This window comes from Lactuca virosa, chromosome 1, assembly GCF_052849685.1.
Source record: "Lactuca virosa cultivar CGN04683 chromosome 1, Lactuca_virosa_CGN04683_v6, whole genome shotgun sequence".
NCBI classification, from domain to species: Eukaryota; Viridiplantae; Streptophyta; class Magnoliopsida; order Asterales; family Asteraceae; genus Lactuca; species Lactuca virosa.
Window position 1 is genome coordinate 56,318,663 of NC_136426.1, and position 24,382 is coordinate 56,343,044.

Here is a 24,382-nt window from a genome sequence, read left to right on the forward strand (position 1 = left end):
CCGTTAGCGGAATTTTCGTATAACAACAGTTATCACACCAACATTAATCGAACTCCTTTTGAGATGCTCTATGGGAGGAAATACAGGACCCCAATTTGTTGGGGTGACGTCGGTCAGCGAGTCATGGGGAGTACCGAGGTGGTACTCAAGACTACCGAGTTGATTCATCAGGTTCGGGGTAGACTCCATATTGCTCAGAGTCGGTAGAAGACCTATGTCGACAAGCGCCGATCCGATCTAGATTTCCAGGTGGGGGATATGGTTATCCATAAGGTGTTACCTTGGAAAGGTGTCATCCAATTCAGAAAGAGGGGCAAGTTGGGTCCCAGGTACATCGGTCCTTTTAGGGTTTTGGGTCGGTTGGGTCGGGTTGCTTATTGCTTGGATCTTTCTGAGGAGCTTAGTCACATCCATACAACGTTCCACGTCTCTCAGTTGTGGAAGTGTTTAGTGGATGATTCCACAGTGGTTCCATTAAAGGATATTCAGGTGGATGATCGTCTGAATTATATTGAGAGACCGGTGACGATTCTTTACCAGAAGACGAAAACCTTGAGGAATAGGTTGTGGAGCTGGTGAAAGTTTAGTGGCAGCACCGCAAGGGTTCAGAATGGACGTGGGAGTCGGAGGGCGAGATGAGAGAGCACTACCTAGAGTTATTAGGGGCGGCGAACTTTGAAGACGAAGTATGATTCAAGTGGGGGAGAATCGTAACACTCGTAATGTGGTAAGTTTCCTTTTAGACCTTATTTCAAAATTCTTTACATATTGGTCTTTTAGCTAATATGCAAGGCGTACTCTATAGTACGCTTGGCGTACTAACCCAATTCGGATCGCGGGACTCATCCACGTACACGTGGCGTACGTGGAGTATGTATGGCGTACGCAAGGCTGGGACAAACCCTAATTTTTAGGGTTTATGCCCTATTTAAACGACTTAAATCCATTTGGAAATTATTGATCAGCCTCCACCTCCCTTTACCCTGAAAACGAAACCCTAAACGTGTTAGTGAGATTTGAGCTTGAAAGAGAGTTTGTTGGTGCTTGAAGGTGAAGAAGAAGAAGATGAACGCTTGGAGAGATAACTTGAGCTTGTAGATCCAGGATTACCTTCTCATTTGCAAGATTTTGAGGTAAAAAGCTCACACCTTGATGATCATTTGTGTTAGATCCGTTTTATTGATTCTTGTGTGCATATTGAAGTCTTTTGTGTTAGATTTGAGCTTTTGATCTACTCCAGAAGCCATGGATGTTAGATCTTAGCTCCAATGAGGCGCATAGTTCATAAAAATGCAAACTTTTTGGATGTTGTTGGTCCATTCAAGTATTAAGACCTTTATTAAGCTCTTTTGAGCCTTGAGTCCCACTGAAACCATGTATGGGTATAAATTTGCCAACTTTACGTGATAAATCACCCTTTAGGACCACATCTGAGAGTTTGGCTTGAGGTCTCAACTGATTAAGTGCTTAATGGAGTGGGTTGACAATCTGGGGAGTACATTGGGCGTACCCAGCTAGTACGTTGTGCGTACTGACCCCAAATGGAGTACACTAATTGTACGAGCTGAGTACGCCCCACGTACTCAGCAGATGAACTTTGGGCTTGGCGATTCTCGGTATTGTGCCATGTTTTGGACTTTGAACATTGGGCCTTGTTGGGCCATTAGACTTTTGATTTTAGACTTTTGTTAATATTTGGACTCCTTTGGATTTAGGCCCATGATGGGTTTTGGGCCCAATATAGAAGATTGGGCCATATTGGGCTTTGGGTTGCTAATTTGGATTTGGGCCTTTTGAGTAATTGAGTTGGGCCTTGGTTTTTAGCCAAGCGAGAGAAATGGTAAATTGGTCTTTTACGCTGGTTGTGGGTTAAGTAGCTTAGATTATTGGTTGGGTCGAGATCCAATTATTAATTGGATATTATTTTGATGATGATAGCGCGGGGATCTTCCGGATAAGCAGACGAGATTCATTTGTGTGTTTAGCAGCTAGAGGTGAGTTTCCTCACTGTGTTTAGCGGGTCGAAGACATCGAGGCACCAATACCGGCCCATGGTTTGTATGTTTAGTATGCTAGCTGTCTGCGTGACTCTTGCATGTGATATGTGTTTGTATATTACAGGGCAGGGCCTGGTGACTATCCTATATGCTATTTATCTTTGTGATTATTGCATGTGTTGTATGATTATGTGTTTGTATGTCATATGTATACCGGGCGGGGCCCGATGACTGACATATATGTATAATGAGCGAGGCTCGATGTCAGGCGGGGCCCACTATTTGCTTGATATGTATGGTATGTGGTCTTTTGGGGAACTCACTAAGTTTTGTGCTTACAGTTTTCAGTTTATGTTTTCAGGTACTTCTGGTTCGAAAGGGAAGAGTCCGGAATGATTGTAGTGCACACACCATCTCGTTCCATATTTCTTTATCACTCTGATGTATTTTGATTTATTTGATACACTCTTATGATGATGTTTTGGGATAATGGTTTTATTTATTTAAAAAAATCGAAATTTTAGTCTTATTTTGGGACGTTACACTACATGATCAACTCGATTATCGTTTATGGTTAAATGGTTATAGACCATCAAGTATGGATGGTATTTACGCTAATGAACTATAAACAAAATGATGATGAGAGAAATAGAGACACATTGACAAAAATACGAAGGTACCGTCATGTGCATGACATATTAGGGTTCTTGACATTAGCAAAGTAATGGGGTTAGTGCAAGGGACTAATCTTGTTAATATAATTTGAAATAAGGACCAATTTTTCAACAAAGCTCATATTTGGACGAATAATGCTATAAGACCTAAATGTTAGGGAGGAAACATGTAATTTTGTCTAATTCTAATAGTTCAGATCAATTCATGATGATATATAGTTATTAACTATTCACCACTAATTAGTTCTAGTCTAAATTTGTTCAACCAATGGGCAGGGTAGAACATTTTTAGGCTAGAAGGGGATGTAGCCCCCTCCTTTTTTTTTTCTTTTTTTTCTTTTTTTTTATTTTATAAGTAGTTTATACCTATTAAATTTTATATATGTTAGGCCTAAAAATATAAAATTTGGGTTTTTGGGCCCTTTTGTTCTTTAATTCTTATACATACTATATTTTTCACCCCAAATCAAAAGTTCAAGCTCCGTCCTTGCCTATGAGTTTATAACGTTCTCATTTTTCATATACCTACATTTGATTCGTGATGTTGTCATCTTTTATATACTTACATATGATGATATTTTATATATTTTATCTAAAAGAATTAAGAATCACTTGACTCCATTTTCCCCAACAAAATTATGAAAACAGTTGAAATTTTTAGAACATGTTGATTGTTTTAACTATGTATCTCTAAACTATAGCATTCATAATTCTGTCGACTATTTATGTTAATGTTGCATAGGCTTTTATCTAAATTGAAGCTGCTAATGTCCTTACTTGATTCTACAATGGCATGAAAACATGAACTCAACTAACTAGCTTTAATTTCATGCGTTTTTTTTTATCTAATTATTATCAAATAAATCAAAATAATTTTTGCCACTTGTTTTCTAATGTATTTTGTCACATGACATTTTGCGATAATTTTAGATTAAATTATATCTACATGTCATTTTATGATTTTTTTGTATTTTATTAAATTGCATATGGTAATAAATAGATATTAATTTTAATAATTCACTTTCTCAAATTTAAAATTCCGAATTGAGTAATTCATTCATATTTTGATGTCATTAAATTAGGAACAAAATTAATGGGTGTTTTTGGTAAATATAGTCCCTACATCTCCCTCATTATATTCTTATTTCTTCTCTCAAGGATGATTTCTATATAAAAATCTATTATATTACTATATTATTATATTATTTCATTTATTAAAAAGCTTACCGTCAAAACTAGAATTTGGAATGTGATATAGAAGAAACCTAATGCTTTTGAGTAATTTTATCCTATTTTATTTTTCGAATATATATAGAATATATATCTCACTGAAATATAATAAATACTGTTCTAATATATTATATTTAACATCTTATTAATTTATTTCTTTTAATTTTGATATTATATTATATAAGAAAACAATATAACTAAAATAAAATATTTTTATGCTTTAAAAAAAACTGTTGTATGCAATGAATGTTGTTTATGATAAAGTTTTTATGTTATAGTATATAACTATTATCTAATGAGGATTGAACAAGATGTAAGTTGTAAACGAATCCCATCAAACCGATTACAACTTGACATTTAATTTTTTTAATCAATCCGTGTGTTAAACGGGTCTCACACTTAATAGACAATATTGATAAGAGAAATTAAATATCCTCCTACTTTTTGTTCCTACATATCCTCCTACCCAATGAAATTGTGACATGTGTAACATTTAATGCTTATTTAATGAGATTTAATGATATTTTAGGATACTCATATGACACATGTCATCATTTAAATGAGTAAAAGGATTGGTAGGGTTAAAAGGTAGGAGGATATTTAATTTCTCTATTGATAATTTTTACTTTTAATCACAATTCACAAACATGTCATTTATGGACCAACTAACTCATACCATTTAGGGTATATATTGTTTTTATCATCAATAAGAACATTGTTTTTGTTATGAGAGGGAAGCTATAGGTCGCCATCTACGCACTGACCAATGACCACTGTACAATGTCTTAACCATCATATATCAAAATCTGTTTGAAAAATATTATTTTTGATACTAAAATTATTCAAGTTATATATTATAATACAAATTTGATAAATAATTAAAATCTTTCCATTAATACGCCTTTTCTCTGTTTTTTTTTTCCTACTATATTCGCATGATAAATTATGTCGGATTTTTTTTTAGCTATATCTCCTTTTCGGAATATAAATGGAAGAGAAGTATGTAGAACTTTAAAATAAAGTGGCTTTAATGCTTTATTGTGGGCTGGGGCATCAATTTGCCTTATTTATGTGGGCAATGTGTTTTGGTTAGAGAGGGTAATAACATTCTTAATATCTTGTCATATTATTTTTTTTAATCATATTATTTTTTTTAATGTTATTTTTTTTTGTCTCTTAATACCTTACCATATCATTTTTTTTACTGTCATTTCATTTTTTTTGTCTGTCACATTTTTTTTGTATGTCACCTCGTTAACACATTATTTTTAACATTTCATTGGAAGTGATAGTATTCGTAGCATTTTTTCCCTTTTCAAATTTAATTAAATTATATTTCTTTTAAAACACAAATAATTAATATTAAATAAATTTAATTTTTTTAAACAACAAACAATTAATATCAAATAAATTATATTTTTTAAAACACAAAAATTTCATATTAAATTAAAAAAGTTACAATAAATTAAAACTTAAATAGATTATGAAAGATGAATGATTATTTATATTGGTTGAAAGAGATGTTCAAATTTTGAATTTTAAAAGCAAAAAAGGCTACATTTCATTAAAAAAATGAAGTTGTTTTTTTTTTAAATGATAGCTTTTGTTTAAAAAATAAAACGGTCAATTTATGTATACTGAAAGTATATTTAGTCTGATTTCGTTAAAAAACCACTAAAAAAATTTGATTTCGTTTAAAAAATTTTTGTATTTTTTTCTTGTAAACGAAATCAGAATAAATATACTTTCGGTATACATAAATTGACCATTTTAATTTTTAAACAAAACATTTCATTTTTTTAAAAAACATCTTCATTGTTTTTAAAAAAATCTAGTCTTTTTGTTTTTAAAATTCAAATTTTAAACACCTCTTTCAACCAATATAAATAATTATTCACATTTTATAATCTATTTAAGTTTTAATTTATTGTAACCTTTTAATTTAATATGAAATGGTTATATTTTAAAAAATATAATTTATTTGATATTAATTGTTTGTGGTTTAAAAAAATAAATTTATTTAATATTAGTTGTTTGTGTTTTAAATATATATAATTTAATTAAATTAAAAAAATGCTATGAGTGATACCACTTCTTATGAAATGTTAAGAATAATATGCTAGCGAGATGACAAGCAAAATAAAGACATGCCAGTAAAAATAAATATGACAAGATGCTAGGAGTGTTACCACTCTTTCTACCTTAATATTATCATTTATTTTTCATAATTTCATTTAATATATATATATATATATATATATATATATATATATATATATATATATATATATATATATATATATGTGTGTGTGTGTGTGTTAGTATTGGGTCAGAAATGGATAACGGGTACCATACCCTTTTTGTACTTTTGTAGTTTGTAAAATTGTTAAAAAAAATATTGGTATAAGTTATAAAACTAATATATTTTCGCCCTCCAAAAACATAACATTATAATTAGAGTAAATTATTGTTTTGGTCCCCATGGTTTGGTCAGATTCGTATTTTTGGTTCAAAAATAGACAAGATATATTCATGTGGTTTAAAGAAATTATACTGCCCATCCATTATCTATATAAAAAGACTTTTTTTTACTTTTACATATTTCTTTTTATAGTTTTCTTATTATTTTGATTAAATAAATACAAAAAAGAAAAAAGTCACCCACCCTTCTCACCCTCCCTTCCTTAGTCACACCCACCCCACACCTCCTATTAACTCTCTCACTCCTTTCTCAAATTGCCCCCATCTCACTTTGTCTCACTTTCCTGTTGTTGGGCCACCACCATCTCTATGTCATCGGACCATCATCGACTATGTATATGTTTGTGTTTAGCCAAAAACCCTACCACATCAACATCCCTCTTCCTAGACTCTCTATCTTTCTTTCTTTCTTTCTTTCTCTCTCTCTCTCTCTCTCTCTCTATATATATATATATATATATATATATATATATATATATATATATATATATATATATATATATATATATAGTTTCGCCAGAAACTGCCGCCGACGCCATCTTCATCCTCCGTTGGTGGTTTAGATCTACGAAAATCGACAAAAGGTTTAAAATCAGTCGACGACTACGGTTGATATTGCAGAGCTGGAGAGATATGTGCTTTTAGATTTGAGGGGGAGATGCGTCTAGTAGAAGAAGGTGGTTGACGGCAAACGGTGGAGATTGAACAGTGGTGTAGTGGCCGGTGGTGAAGTTTCATTGGGTTAAGGAAAGAGAGATATGGGTGAGGGTGGGAGAGAAGGAGGTGGTTGGCAGCAGATGGTGGTGAAGAACGGTGATAGTAGGCGGAGTTAAGGTGTGGATGTCCTTGAAAGTGTGTAGGTGTTCTTGGGAGGGTTTTTTTATATCCTTGATAGTGTATGTTTGTGTCTCTTTTGTGAAAAGGGATAGAATAAAAAAGAGTTGAGTGGTGGCGGGCAGAGAGAGAAAGGAAGAAAGAGAGAGAGAGAGAGAGAGAGAGAGAGAGAGAGATGGGGGAAGGGAGGAGGTAGCTAGGTGGGAGTAAGGTGGTGGGTCCTGATGGTTTTATATTTATTAAATATTATAACATCCCAAAAACCACGGTAAAATTTTTAATTTTCAAAAAAATATTTTTGTAAAATCCAGAAAATATTCAGACATTGTTTTTAAGACAAGACCATAGAAATCAGAGTATCAATATCATCTCTCAAAACATAAATCAGCAGGAGGATGTGTACGATCACGCCTTCGCCTTCCCCGATCATTTGAAGTACCCGAAAACATTTAAATCTAAAACTTTAAGCCAAAGCTTAGTGAGTTCCCGTAAAATAACCCACACAAGAATACACATACAATACATGCACAACAAGCCTACAGTAAAGGGCTGGACCGCCTCCTGAGCCTAAAACGTAGAGTTGGACTGCTCCCGAGCCTGCAACATATAGCTGGACCACTCTTGGGTATGTTGGTCTACAACACAAAGCAATAGTGCCTCAACCCGACCACACTTATGTTGACATATGCACCAAAAACAATAACAAGCAAGCACATGTAATCATAACATATGTACCAGTCTAACAAATCACTATAGGATAACCATCCTACACATAAATACATATACTACAATACAAAATATAGTGATAAAACTCACCACCTAGTCTAGCATATAACAGCACTGCTCACATATCCAATAATTGGCACTACAGGTCACCTATACTACAATCAGCGACCAAATCTCAAACTACGGACCAAAACCCCCCAAATTAACCTACATTCAAACTTGGTCAAATTAAAAGTCAATAATCAAAAGTCCTACATCCGGCCGCCACGTCGTGACCAAGCTTCTGCCACATTGTGGTGGCCTCAGGACAAAACAGTCGCGAGACTACCTCTTGTCACACCATGGAGACCGGTCCTCCACGTCGTGGGAGCTGCTATGGCCAGCCTAATTCATTAAGCTCTTAATCCCTTAACCCACTCATCCATACTTTCCAAAAGGCTTTCTTACACCCAAAGGATCATAAATATCGATGCTTTATATATATATATATATATATATATATATATATATATATATATATATATATATATATATATATATTCATGTCATACGCAAGTATTAAGCTCAAGTTAGGTCACAAATGGTGAAAAGAGGTCAAAACCCCATGCATGAGTTCAAAACTCTACAAAACTTCAGATCTAACGCATCTAACCACAAATGGACTCTAAGGATCCATAAATTTTCCAACTTTATGGAATCCCGACACTCTAACTCGTCTAAACATGGGAAATAATACATAAAAGTCTAAATTTAGGAACATAGAATCACAAAGCTTGGAGCTTGAATATTCACAAGGGTCCACAATATGTGGTAAAAGATGATGATGAGACTTAGAACCTGGATCTATGCACCAGATGCTCCTCCTTTTTCTTTAAGACATCAAAAACACCACAAAAGCTCTCAAATGACCAAATGGAGGCTAGGGTTAATGTTGAGTGTGAAAGTGAGTTAATGGAGGATGAGGGTGTGCAAATCCTAGCCCTCACTTCCCTTAAATAGGGCCCTAATCCCAAAAATTAGGGTTTTGCAACATGGCCGTCTCTATGTCGTGGCCAACATACCTCCACGTCATGGGGACCCAAATGAATACGCATTTTCCTCGGCCATCGCCACATTATGGCACTAACATTGTCACGTCGTGGCCAATCAAAACTCTATCCTTAGGCTTTTAAAACCATAACAACAATAAAGAAGTATATAGCTAGAACTTGGTGTTACAATTCTCCCCCAGTTGAACTAGATTTCATCCTCAAAATACTCCATTGGAAATAGATTTGGGTAGTGCTCGCGCATCTCCGAATCGGACTCCCAAGTCTACTCGGAACCCTTCTGATACTGCTACTGAACCTTGAATAAGAGGAGCACATTGTTGCGCAAGGCCTTCATTTTCCTATCCAAAATCACCACCGGTATCTCCACATAATTCAGGCGCTCATCGACCTGAATGTTGTCTAACAGGACCATCTTCGTATCATCAACCAAACACTTCCAAAGCCAAGAAACATGGAAGGTGCTATGAATCTGAATAAGCTCCTCAGGAAGATCCAACCGGTAGGCCACCCTTCCCACCCTGGGCATCACTCGAAAAGGTCCAATAAATTGGGGGGGGGGGGGGCTAACTTGCCCCACTTCCTGAAGTGTATAACACCCTTCCAGGGTGGTACCTTCAGTAGAACCAGTACCCATCCTGAAACTCCAACTCGGACCGTCGCGTATCATCATAACTCTTTTGTCGGCTCTGAGATGTCTGTAACCTCTATCTAATCTGTTGGATAAGCTCTATCGTCTGGAGTACCACCTCATCCATCCTTATATGGAGGTGCACCGATGGTGGAGTGATAGTTGTTATACGAAAACTCAGGTAAAGGGAGGTAGGAGTCTTAACTCCCACCAAAATCAATGACACAATCCCTCAGAATATCCTCGAGCGTCTGGATAGTTTTCTCACTCTGACCATCTTGCGGTTGATAAGCGGTGTTGAATTGAAATCTAATACCCAACTCCTCATGTAACCTCTTCCAAAATTGAGAAGCAAATCAGACATCTCGATCAGATACAATAGAAACTGACACACCATGGCAAGCAACGATTTTGTGCACATAAACATCAACTAATTTATCGGCTGAAGAACTCTCTTGAATAGCAAGGAAATGGGTACTCTTGGTCAGGCGGTCAACAATCACCCAAATGGTGTCAAATCCCTTTGTCGTCCTCGACAAGTTTGTGATGAAATCCATACTAATCTGATCCCATTTCCACATGGGAATCTCCAAGGGCTTCAACTTGTCGTGCAGTCTCTGGTGCTCTGCCTTGACCATCCGACAGGTCAAACATATCTCCATATACCAAGTTATGTATCTCTTTAAGAAAGTCCACCAATAACCAAGTCTCAACTCTCAATACATATTTATGGCTCCAGGGTGAATCGAAAACTTGGACTTATGTGCCTCCTCCAACAATGTTTGTCGTACCCCAACAAAAACTGGGACCCAAACCCGCCCACACCGGGTCAATAATTCTCAACTATTGGTAACGAATCTGCTAATCTTTCCCTTAATCTTCTCTTTCTTCCAATTCTCCCTCTTGATTCCCTCGGCCTGAGCCTCCCTGATGAAATCCAGAACCGGTGAAACGATGGTCATCCTCAAACATAATCCTCAAATAAGGGAACTATCTGCCTTGCGGCTCAAAGCATCGACGACCACATTGGCCTTCCCTGGATGATAAAGTATCTCACAATCATAATCTTTGACCATGTCAAGCCATCTATGTTGCCTCATGTTTAGATTCGGTTGATCCACAAGATATCTCAGGATCTTGTGATCCATGTAGATGGTACAACGAACCTCATAAAGGTAGTTTCGCCAAATCTTGAGGGAAAACACTACTGCCCCCAACTCCAAGTCTTGCATCAGATACCTAACCTCATGAGGTTTCAGCTGTCTAGAAGCATACATAATGACTCTACCCCACTCCACGAGCACCACCCCAAACCTGTGATCGAAGCATCATAATATACCACAAAATCCTCAACACCCTCTGGAAGGGTCAATACCGGGACCTCACATAATCTCTGTCTCAGGGTCTCGAATGCAGCCTGCTGCTCAGGCCCCTAGCAGAAATTCATACTCTTCTTTTTCAACCGAGTAAGAGGAACAACAATCTTGGAGACATCTTGGATAAACCTCCGATAGTAACCTACCAACCCAAGAAAACTCCTGATCTCATATAGAGACTTCGGGACCTCCCACTACATAATTGTCTCAATCTTGGCCTGATCGACCAAAATCACGTTCTGTTTTACGAGGTGTCCTAGGAACTGGACCTCTCGCAACCATAACTCACACTTGGAGAACTTGGCACACAGTCTCTCCTTCCTCAACACTCCAAGTAACTCTCGCAGGTGCTCCTCATGCTACTCCCTAGTCTTGGAGTAGACCATAATATCATCAATGAAAACAACGACCGGCCGATCAAGCATATGCATGCTACCCGATTGATCAGATCCATAAATGATGTATATGTATTGGTGAGCCCAAATGATATTACCACGAACTCATAATGACCATATCGAGTTCGGAACGTTGTCTTCTCCACATCCTCCTCTCTGAACCTCATCTAGTGGTATCCCGACCTCAAATGAATCTTGGAAAACCAAGATGCTCCCTGCAGCTGATTGAAAATATCATAAATCCTTGAAAGTGGGTAACGGATCTTCATCGTCAACTTATTCAACTCTGGATAATCTATTCACATACGGTATGAACCATCATTCTTATTCACAAATAAAATTCGCTCCCCATGGTGAACTACTCGGTCGGATAAACTGCTTGCACAACAGCTCTTAGAGCTGAGAGGACAACTCCTGCATCTCAGGTGGTGCGAGGCGATACAGTGCCTTAGCAATCGGTTCCGTACCGGGGATCCGATCGATCCTAAACTCCACCTGCCTCACGGGAGGCACACTGGGTAAGTCCTCCAGAAATACATTTGGAAACTCCCTAACTACTGGAACATCCGATACTGACTCCTTCCCCTCCACTTGAGAGTCAACCACATACACGAGATAACCTGAACGCCCATGTTGAAGATACTGCCTAACCCTGGTAGCCAAACAAAAAGCTAAACCAACCATGGTACCCTCGCCATACATGGTTAGTTCTCCCCCACTTGGGGTTCGAACCACCACATGCTGACTCTCACAATTAATCACGACTCTAAATATGATCAGTCAATCCATCCCTACGATCATGCACACATTTCCCATAGGGATGGAAATCAGGTCAATCGGGTAGGGCACCCCAAATATCTCCAATATACAATCATGGAAAACAATCAAAGCATAAACCTTGTGTTCTTTGGTGATGTAAACTCGCAACGGGTACTGCAACTCTACAAGGGTCATATCGAAATCCTTATTAAAAGATTGATATACAAAAGACCGACTCGCACCCGAGTCAAAAAGCACGAGAGCATGCGAGGAATTCACTAAGAAGGTATCTATGAGGAACATAATTATAAGTATACATAAATTTAACTAGACAAAATTATAAATGAATACATACTAGTAACGACGTTAGACTCCTCCCTGGACTCCTCTACAGTAAGCTGAAACGCACAACCCCTGGCCTTCGGGGCCTCATCCCTCCCCCGACAGCCATCTGTAATCCTAAGAGTAGTCGAATTCGATGCTTGCATTGGCCAAGTAGAAAGCAATGAAGAGTTGAACATCACATGGCCAACCTGATCACAGTAAAAACAAATCCTAGCGCTCAACGGTTGAACTTGTTGATGACACTCCTTCCCATAATGGCCCTCCATGCCACATTTGTGGCATCCAGTCACTGATCAACGTGCACCCTCATGTACCCTCTTGTACTTTCCACAAGTACAACCCATATGGCCTCCAGATCGTGAATCAGCAGGATTAAACCACTTCGCCGCAATCTGAGTCTGGGTTGGGGTCTGCCTCTTCTCCCTCAGGTGCATTTCAATCTCAAGCTCCCTCCTCCGTGAAAATGACTGTAACTCAGCCAAATTCTGATACTGTTGCGTTGACACAAAGTCATGAATCTCTGTCTTGAGAATACTAATTAACGTGACATCTGAACCTGCTCGGAAGAAGCATACTCCAGGCAGAAAAGGGCTCTCTCTGCGAATATCTTGGTCATCTCTGTCACCAACTCCGTCCTCTGCTTCAGCGACAAATACTTCTAGGCTAATCTCTCTCTCTCTCTCTCTCTCTCTCTCAACCAATGGAACATACTCAACACAATACATCTCAGTGAACTGCTCCCAAGTCACTGCGGCCTTCTCCGTAGGAGAATAATCACTAGTCACCAACTTCCACCAATCCTTCGTTGTCTAGCGTACAAGTTTCAAGGCGAACTTGACATTCTGGTCCTCCGGACACAAACACTTACAGAAACAAGCCCTCAACATCAGATATACATTTCATAACGATGATCAAGTCCTTGACCCCGTCGAACTCCAGGGGCTTCGTGTTGCTGAAGTCTCTATACTGCATCGATCCTCTCCCCTGCAACCCCGCAGCAACAACGGATACATTGGTTGCGACAATAGTAGCCTTAGTGAAAGCAACATAAGGCTCGTCAAACAACTCGATCATAGTGGTCTTGATAGACCCAAACATCTCTGGTATCGCCTCCCTAACTTCCATAGTCACCTAAGTAGTGATCAACTCACAAAATCTCAACCCGAGCCTCTCCGGGCCATCACACCTTATCCTATACCTCCCATGGTCACCATGCTGAAAAAATAAACCGAAACACATCAAAAAATCACATTATATTCTAACACATCACTACTCGGTCACTTATTCCTTGGAACTCGTGACTTTCGTGATACGCGTACAGTGCTTACAGTAGTACGAGCCCATACTACCTTCCACACCTACCTATATTTTTCTCGAAGGATCACTATGAATTACCTGGGCCACTAGGCCCAAAGAAGTTGGGTACACATACTCCCTATACTCACTCTATATATATATATATCTCTCTCTCTCTCTCTCACTCTCTCTATCCTGAGTAACTATCAGATCCTCACTACTGTTGGCCTTCTAACGGTCCACACCCAAATCATGAAACCTCCACTAACTCTGCAGTCTCCTTGTGTATGCTAATCATAGATAACACTAGATTTGATTGACATTCGAATAATTGATTCTACATAAGCCCACAACCAGACAAGGAATAGGAAATAAGACTAAATTAGACATTCTTAGGCAATAAAATCTTAGTTATGTACAACCATGATGCATACACTAAACAATTATAGTAATAATGTCAGTTTCATATATCATATAAAGAAATCCCCTAGGCTATTAGGCATCATAAATCAGACAATTCTATAATGTAATTCCTGAAGACCCCTACCCTATGAACTAGCATGCATTTCTAACATATCACCAATACACTTATAACAAGTGTGGGTATCTTGGGGAATAAATTTTTCCTAGAGCTTTGGCTGATTGTATACATCACATCATCTCCTTTAATTATTTAGGAATTATTTATGAAAAACCTTTTTGCAGATTCATTGTTTGAGTCTGGAATCCCACCAGTGTTCTTATAAATTCCTCAAACCAGGGCTCTGATACCTACTTGTAACATCCCAAAAACAACGATAAAATTTTTTATTTTCAAAAGACATTTTCGTAAAATCCAGAAAATATTCAAACATTGTTTTCAAGATAAGACCATAGAAATTAGAGTATCAAAATCATTTCTCAAAACATAAATCAGCAAGAGGATGTGTACGATCACGCCTTCGTCTTGCCCTAATCATATGAAGTACCTGAAAACATTTTAATCCACAAATATAAGCCAAATCTTAGTGAGTTCCCCCAAAATACCCCATACAAGAATACACATACAGTTTATGCACACCAAGCCTATAGCATAGGGCTAAACCGCCTCATGAGCGTACATCGTAAAGTTGGACTGCTCCCGAGCATGCAGCATATAGCTAGACCACTCCCGTGTATGTTCGCCTACAACACAAAGCAGTTCCGCCTCAACCCAACCACACTTATGTCGACATATGCACCAAAAAAAATAAAAAACAATCACATGTAAACATAGCATATCTACCAGTTTAACAGATCACTACAGGATAATGACAACTTACACACAAGGACACATACTGCAGTACAATGTACAGTGAGAAAACTCACCTTACAGTATAGCAGATAACATCACTACTCACAGATCCAATAACTAGCACTACAGGTTGCCTATACAACAATCAGGGACCAAATCTCAAACTATAGCCCAAAACCCCCAAATTGACCTAAAGTCAAACTTAGTGAAAAAGTCAACAGTTAAAGTCAAAGTCAACAGTCAAAAGTCCTACTGCCGGCTGCCATGTTGTGGCCAAGATTCTTCCACGTCATGGTGGCCTCAGGACAAAACAGTCGTGAGACTGCCTCTCGCCACGCCGTGGAGACTAATCCTCCACGTCGTGGGAGTTACTTTGGCCATATTAATTCATTAAGCTCTTAATCCTTTAACCCACTCATCCATGCTTTCTAAAATGCTTTCTTACACCTAAAGGATCATAAAAATCGATGTTTTATAGACATACATTTCCTATGCAAGTATTGAGCTCAAGTTAGGTCACAAATGGTGAAAAAGAAGTCAAAACCTCATGCGTGAGTTCAAAACTTTACCAAACTTCATATCTAACACATCTAACCACAAAGGGACTCCAAGGATCAATAAAGTTTCCAACTTTATGGAATCCCAACACTCCAAATATTATAAACATGGGGGATAATGCATAAAAGTCTAGATCTAGGAATATAGAATTATAAAGCTTGGAGCTTGAATACTCAAAAGGGTCCAGAGAATGTGCTAAAAGATGAAGACGCTTGTAAGTTGGATCTATGCACCAAAAGCTCATCCTTCTTCTTTAAGACACCAAAAACACCATAAAAGCTCTCAGATGGCCAAATGGAGGCTAGGGTTTATGTTGAGGGGGAAAAGGAGGTGATGGAGGCTGAGGGTGTGCAAACCCTATCCCTCACTTCCCTTAAATAGGGCCATAAGCCTGAAAATTAGGGTTTTACGACTTGGTCGTCTCCACGTCGTGGCCAACATACCACCACATCGCGGGGACCCAAATGAATGCGTGTTTACCTCGGCCACCGCCATGTCATGGCACTAACATTGCCATGTCGTGGCCAATCAAAATTCCATCCTTAGGCTTTTAAAACCATAACAACAAAAAAGAAGTATATACCTAGAATTTGGTGTTACAAATATAAAGAAATGAGTAAAAAAATAAAAAAGAAAATAGATAGGGTAAGGTAGTCTTTTAATATGGATGGAGGGACCATTGGATTAGTTTCTCCAAACCATAGAGATATAACCTATCAAATTTCAACTTGCGGACCAAAACTGCAAATTTGATCAAACCACAAGGACCAAAACTATAATTTACTCTTATAGTTATGTAAATGTCGCTCTTTTCACCAAATTTACAAATGACTATTTCTCCAAGATTATTATTTGAGATAAAGAGTTGATTTGATTTTTAAATCTGGTAAATTATAATAATTTTTTTATGCATGAACCTTAATCTAATATCATCTCTTAAATAGTATGTCTCTTTAGGTCGATCACATACTCAATTTGTTCCCGAAAACGGACTACTCTGGTCTGTGACTCCGAGTGTCCAAAAAAATAGTTGGGTGCAATCATTGGTGGAAACAAATGATTTCTCACTTGCGTATGTCATATTCTATTTTGACAAGTACACTCTTCTTGTTGGTAATAATTCTACCTATTGGAACAAGTTATTCCATATAAAGGTCATTGGCTCTATGTGGAGAATGTTGTTAAACAAGTTACCCTTTAAAAGAGGATTGGACATTCCTTTTATGCCCTATTTTTTTTATTGGATTGATCCAGTCAACCATTTGTTTTTCTCTTGTGATTTGGTGGTCTCGGTTTGGAAGTAATTTGACATTTGGTCGGGATGGACATATTTTATCTTGGTTCTTTTTATTAAAAAAAAATAAGAGGGGTGGCCCCTCCGATCAAGAAAAAAAGAGGAAACAAAAACAGTCAAAACATTCGGAAGGAAGCTAAATAGAAGCAACCTTCAGAAGAGGTGTGTCATGAGGCGAACACCATAAAGAAAAGGGAAGATGAAGAAAAGAGAGATGGGAAGAGAACCTCCCTTTTAAGGGAGATATCAAATCATTTTAGCTATGAAGATGTTTGAGGAGGGCTAATTAATGGAAAGACTTAGGAGTCTATAACGAACGCCATTAATGACAAATTTAACCATAAGATGTATAACATGTTGTTTCCTGTCATTTCTTATTTCAGGGCCATGGGCCGGAAGTCGATTGTGTAAAGGCTTTGGGCCTTAAGGAGGTAATGTTTAGACCTTTTGGAAGGAGGCAATGATGGTTGCGAGATCTTAACCTTTGAATTACATTTTGGGCCGAATGGTAGAAAAGAAAAAGTCATAGGTCGGGGTCTTGCATGAAATATGGATTTTTGTTCAAGAACTTTTTAGTCCAAGATATCTATATAATATTGTGGGTCTCTTCAATACCTTTCCATGTATATAAAGATCGTCAAAAAAGGAGTTGGAATGAAGAAGTTATGATTGTTAGAAGTTAGGAGGGTTTTGAGTTTAGCCTAGTACGTTGGGCGTACAGGGTGTACGTTGGGCGTACTAGGCAACGATGATCGCGAAGATTCAACCTGGTATGCTGGGCGTACCAGGAGTGCGCTGCGCGTATGCAATCAGAACCTAAACCCTAATTTCGGGGTTTTGAGCCCTATTTAAGCTCCTTAACTTCCCCAAACCCTTTCCATTCTCAGTCTCCACCTCTCCAACGTCCTCCCTTGAAACCCTAACCCTAGTTTGAGCCTTGTGAGAAAAAGAAGGTGTTTTTAAGTGCTTTGGAGTGTTCTTGGTGCATCTTGGAGAAGAAGGATCTCATTGGAGAAGTGTTGGTTGCATTGGAGCTTGTAGATCCAGACCTTGTTCACCTTGATCTTTCTTCTAGAGGTATAAGCTTGAATCTTGATAATGCATTTATGAGATCAAACTAGTTTTGGGTGTTATGAGCTTTTGGTCAATTTAGTGCATAAAGTTTAGATCTTGAAAGTTTGTGACCTTGTTATGGATAAATTTGAAAACTTTATCCATCTAAACATCATAGTGATTCAGATATGAAGGTTGGAGAGTTGGACTTAAGGATTAAGTTAAGAGAGATTCACTTTTGGTCCCTTTGAGACTTAAAGACTAGATCTTGGTTGTTCGGATAATCCTAATGGATAAAGTTGGAAACTTTATCCATTATGGAGCTATTAGGAACCATAAAAATGTGATCTTGGTCCTTCTCTCCTATCCATGAAAGTGTTATGATGTCTTAATGGATTGATAAGTTAGGGTTTTAGATTTTGGACCTTTTCTAGCCATGGAAAGTCATAAAGGTGGAAACTTTTATGACTTAAGTCGATGTTCTGAGTCTAGATCTGAGCTCTGGACAAAAGTCCTTAATGGATAAAGTGCTTAATGGAGGAGTGAGGACAAGCCATGTATATTGGGTGTACGTTGAGTACGTTGGGCGTACTTAGCAGCCTTGTACTTTGACTTTTGTTGACTTCCCTTGACCATTGACTTTTTGACCAAGTTTGACTTTGGGTCAAACTTGAGGGTTTTGGACTATTGATTAAGGTTTTACATGGTTGTGATGATTAGCGGATTCGCGGGAGAAAGAAGTGTAGAAGGGAGCGTATCGTTGTGTTTCAAGGTTCTTCGATTCAGGTGAGTTTTGCCGCATTGTACTCGTGGGTCGAAGGCACCAAGGTCGGCCCACTAGTTATAGTTATCTTTTAGTGGATGGATGCCATAGGGACTGTATATATTGTCATGTAGGATAGACTGAGGACTCTTGATCTAGGCTTTTTTGCTTGTTTCTTGTTTGGTTGTGGCTCTAGAGTAGGTTCACTTGTCTGTGTGTCTATCTCACCCCTGAGTATATACGGTTATGCATTCCTTGGATTGTTGGAATTTAGTATGTTACGATGTTGTAGTGATATGTTAGATTTGTATCCTTGTATATAGGATGTTGCTATGATGTAGTGATCTGTTAGATTTGTATCCTGGTATATAGGATGTTGTTGTGCTATAGTGATCTGCTAGATCTATGTATATATCCTTATATGATAGGATAATGTAGTAGTGGTATACTGGTTATCATCTAGTGGAGTTCCCTAGGGGATGTATGTAGTCATGTAGGATAGCCTGAGAACTCTTGATATCGACTTTCTTGCTTGTTCCTTGTTTGGTTGTAGCTCTAGAGTAGGATCATTTGTTTGGGTGGCTATCTCACCTCTGGTTACTTATGGTTATGCATTTCATGGAGGTTGGTTGGTAGTGGGACAGTGTGTAGTAAGAGGACTAGTAGACGGTAGTGAGTTGTATGATTGATGTTTGCCTATATTATGTGCCTACTTGATCCTTGGTTGTTTATATGTCGACATATGGTGGTAGTGGGTTGAGGCGGTTCTGCTTTGTGATGTAGGCCAAGATATCTGGTGCGGGCCGGCTGTAAGCCGTAGGCACGGAGGCTCGGGAAAAGCAGTTGGGTTGAGGCGGTAGGCCAACAAACCCAGGGTATTCCAGCCTGATGGCTGATTAGACCCGTTGCAAGTTGGCATTCTAGTTCATGGACTGATTGGGCCTGTGTCATTCCAATCTGATGATTGTGGGCCGTTATGCATGCTTGTATGTTTATCGTATGGAGTATTTTTGGGGAAAATCACTAAGCTTTGTGCTTACCCAATTGTTTATTGTTTAAGGTATCATCAGTTATCATGGGAAGGCGAAGACGTGACTGTACATGTGATACCCCATAATTTAGGTCAAAAATTGTGAATGGTCAAGTTCACAGTAAACCTCTTGGTAATTTTACTCATTGAATTTTAGTGCATCTTATGTGAAATAAATGAGTTCATTTCAACTATTATAAGATACCAGATGATATCTTACTTCCAAATATGTAATCTGACAAACAAACCAAACAACTCAAACTGCAACCCTAGAAATGCGTTTGAAAAACTGAAATTTCGTACTAAGTAGTTGTGAGAAAAAAAATACTCTAGTGTCATAGTACATGTTTCCCTATTTCCGAAAATATAAAGAACGTCCGAAACGAAGTTTGTATGCAAAAGATACAACCGTTTTAAGAATCCAAAACCAATATAATACTGATTTTTTCTTAAAATCGCTAAAACCGTTTATATCTGTTGAGGGACTTGCACACCTCAAATGGAAATTTCGAAAGCATTTTTGGACTCAGGCTATAGCCTAATATTTAATTTCATATTTGAAATATTATTAGTAAAAATATTTACAAAAGTTGAAAAGCGGACGTTTTCAGATTTATAAACCGTGAAACCTTAAACTATTGATTTCGACATAATTTCTATTATTGGTAATGTATGCCGGAAAAATATAGGAATCCAAACCGGATGTTATGGATTTTAACGATGCAAATAGCCCAACACTCATAAATTCGTGAACGACTATATATATGTATGTATATACAGGTATTGGACATGTGTCATGATCAATCACATGTGGTTCGTTAAATTTTCATAAATATACATTATATATGTGTCAATTTTAAATTTAAGAGACCAAATTTTAACAATTTAACAATTTTACATTTCCTAACGTATGAGTTTATATATATATATATATATATATATATATATATATATATATATATATATTACACAAATTTATGTAACAAACTCATAACAAATAAAAACATATTACATTTATCAAGAAATGGTTTGTAAAAGTCTTAAATATAAATACATATATAAATGGAAAACAACCAATAATACATACAATGTAAAGAATCTAGTACATAAAATACATACCCAATGAAATAAATACATCAATACATACCCAATGAAATCAATACATCAATACGCATAAAATACAAACTTATTCACTAACAAATTGATTGCAATTTAAAACCAAAACACATATCTTAAATTGATAGTCAAATTTAAGATATTACCTCCACAATACAACTTACCCAAGCTAACACACAAACAAAGGGAAAATGATTTTTGCTTCTACAATTCAATAAAAGTACAAAAAAATTAACAAAATTGACAGCCAAATAACATTTCTTCCACATTTAAATTTAAACATATTACACACAAAAGAAACGTGTTTGTAATTCTTTTCTCAGTGGAAGCTGAAACCAAGAGACCAACAACCCTATCTTTCCTTCATCTTGTTCGTTTGCTACCATGAACACACGCTGAAGTGTGTGTTTTTCTCCATAATTCTTGCTCTCGGCTAGGCAAACACCACAGGAGAAAGAACTGTTTCCCGGCCAAATCACAGGGCAACAGCCCCGATTGTGCTCCTGCTGCCCTGTCAAATGAAACAAAACCAAACACCTTTTTACCCTCCATCGATTTCTATCAAAATAAAATCAAAAGAGAAAACTGGAAGCAACAGGGAGGCTGCCGGAGCAGCCCCCATCCACTTACCTGCTACCGATCGGAGCAAAACACCTTTCGCACTTTCCTTTCCCTCTCAGCAACCCAATCGGTCGCTACTGCATATCTCCTATCGGACCCCTCTTCTGATCTCCTTCCCCTCGCAACCTCTTAGCCACACCGAACCCATCTTCTGGACTCACCCTCACTTCTTTCTCTCCCGTTCCTATCGATCAAAGACCTCCGAAGGTCTCGACTTCGTCGCTCTGCTGCTCGCGACACTCCAGTGGACCCTTCCTTTCCTTCAGTCTCGTCGACCCGGAGACTCCTCCCTCTTCGCGAATCGACCGACGAAGCGCCGCCTGCGAGCTTCTCCTTCCTTCGGTCTTCTTCGTGACCTGCGACGAGCAAGGATCCGGATGCAGAGCCGCCACCTTCGTGTTTCCTTCTTCTGATTTCGTTCCCGTATTCCTTCTTCTTTGCTCGACAGGCGGACTATCGGAAGCGTTCGTTTTGGCTTGCCTTCGATCCGCTCTTTTCCTTTCCCGATCAACGAAACGGGGGCTTAAAAGCCCTAATTTCATTTAGCTTGTGAAATGACCAAACTAACCTCCTTATTAAATCATGTATTCAAAATCAATCCCAACCCTAAACATTGAACCCATTTATTCAAAAATAGCCCCTCCCATGGAGTTTCTTAACAAAATCAATCAAATTCACAAACTTAAATTTATTTGAACCATTTCAGTCCCTCCCTTTAATTATTTTAACCAAAGCAGTCTTACTTTGGTTAATTAAATTACCAAACAGCCCCCAATAGTTTAAACTCGTTACGAAACGGTCCCATAAATATTTCAAAGTTTAAGGTATGTGACTTTGCGGTTCTCATGTCAAGCTTCCCAAAAATAAACGATTTCAAACAAATGGAACTTACGCTTCAAGGGTGAGTGCTTACGGCCCCTTTTTAATATTTTTAATTAAGTTAGGGCTGAGAGCTATTCACATAATTTTTAGTTAATGTCTTTTTAGTGAGACTATATTCATTAGCTGAGTCTAAACACTTAGCATACCCACACTACTATAAACGTTAATCTTCAGAGCGAGATACATATGTATAGATCTATACGAGTTTGACATCCCCACCTGCGGTTGCTAGCTACAACCTCGACCGATCAATCGAAGCGGGTGATAAGTGTCTATAATTGTCACTACACCGTCCATTGAAGCATTGTAGGGGGGGGGGGTAAATTCAGTCACATTGCTCAGTTATAGGATCCACTATAAACATTAACTGGAATCTCTCTCTCTCTCTCTCTCTCACACACACACACACACACACTACAGACCATGAGATTGGTTGCTTTCAAAACTATTTTAAGTATGGAATTACTTATGTAACAGTACAATTTGGTTTTCAAGTATATTCAAGGATTCTTTACAAACACGGTTTTAAGGATGAATTTACTTATACAAAGATATATTTTGGCTTTCAAAGGCTCTTTACAAACACAATTTTAAGTATTGTTAAATTTACAAGAAATAATTTTTAGACTTTTTAAAAGTATTACTGCTGTTAGCAGAAAACCTGTAACTCTCACCAACCTTGTGTTGACCCTCAAAACTACATGTATTCTCAGGAAATCACTAAACAGACATTCAAGACGGATTGGATTACATGCGACCTAGTTTACTTGCTATTGTATTATATATCTTTCTGTTAAGGCAATTAATGTCTTATTATTATTATTATTATCTGTAAAAACACTGTATTCAAATATCAAGATGGAACATGAATGCTGTATTGTTTATTGTTGTACTTGTGCTACATATTTAGTTTACCTGTGATCCATAAACTTAGTCACATGCGACCTAGTTTACTTGCTATTGTATTATATTATTTGTAAAAACACTCGGCCGGGGGTGTGACAGTACACATTGATCAGTAGCAATGAAGATTCTATACTTTAATATTACTCTGATTTTCAATAAATGTATGTTGGAATAAACGGTTTTCTTAATAATTGATTTATAATGGGATAGTTTTACTCTAATAAAAATGCAAAATTTTAGTTGTGAAAATGGAACGTTACATCATCATATGAATTTCTCTTATTTTTTCAATTTTGGTTGTTTCTTTCTTGCCAAATGTGGTAAACAACTCCAACAGGAATAAGTTTGTGGATAATGGGCTAAATGGCTTTATCTTTAGAAACGGGCTTGAGGAAATTGATAATTTGATGGTATCAGACAAGGGTAACGCGTAGAGTGGGGGGTATTCATCATATGTTGTGTCTTGGTTCTTTTGCTAATTGGAGCTCATGGTTTACTGCTTTGCACTTACTCTCGTTGGTTAAGGTCTTTTTAGAAGCTTCTTGTTTCACACTTCGGTAGTTACTTTGGTTGTTTCAGAATAATAGCTTTTTGGTATTAATAAACCCAAAGAATGCAGATAGGTTTGTGACCCAATCATTCACTTGGGTGTGCAGTAGATATATAAAATGTCTTATTAATTGGGTTGGTTGGATTAAGATCCGATTCTTGTAACTCCACGATGTAATCTCTTTGTTTTTTAGCCTAGCTCCTTGCTAACGTACTAAAATTTATGTTGTAAAAAAGGATACTAAATTTGTTACCACACAACTTCAACTAGATGACATCTTTACGAAAAGACCTTTATGACCTCTTTTAAAGTTGTATGTGTCAAGCCTCATATTGGTCCAGTAATTAGCTTGAAATGGGTAATAGACTATTAGTATTGGTCGAGTACTTAACTTGAAAATGATATTAGAGATAAAATTCTATTCGATTTGATTTTTTAGATCATTGTAAAATGAGGATAATTTGTTATACATTATCCTTGCATGTATATCTTATGTGGTATATGTACCCATTAATGTAAATCATTCTATTCAAGAATAATCCT

General features: G+C 37.4%; 1 long non-coding RNA gene across 1 annotated transcript; it reads right to left on the reverse strand.

Moving 5' to 3' along the window:
- Positions 1-21,063: 21,063 nt before the first annotated feature.
- LOC145132551 (uncharacterized) lies at positions 21,064-22,005 on the reverse strand. Its single transcript, XR_013718150.1, has 2 exons — positions 21,511-22,005; positions 21,064-21,391 (listed from the first exon to the last, which is right to left on the reverse strand). It is a non-coding gene; the product is annotated as an uncharacterized LOC145132551 (long non-coding RNA).
- Between the last annotated feature and the right edge of the window lie 2,377 nt (positions 22,006-24,382).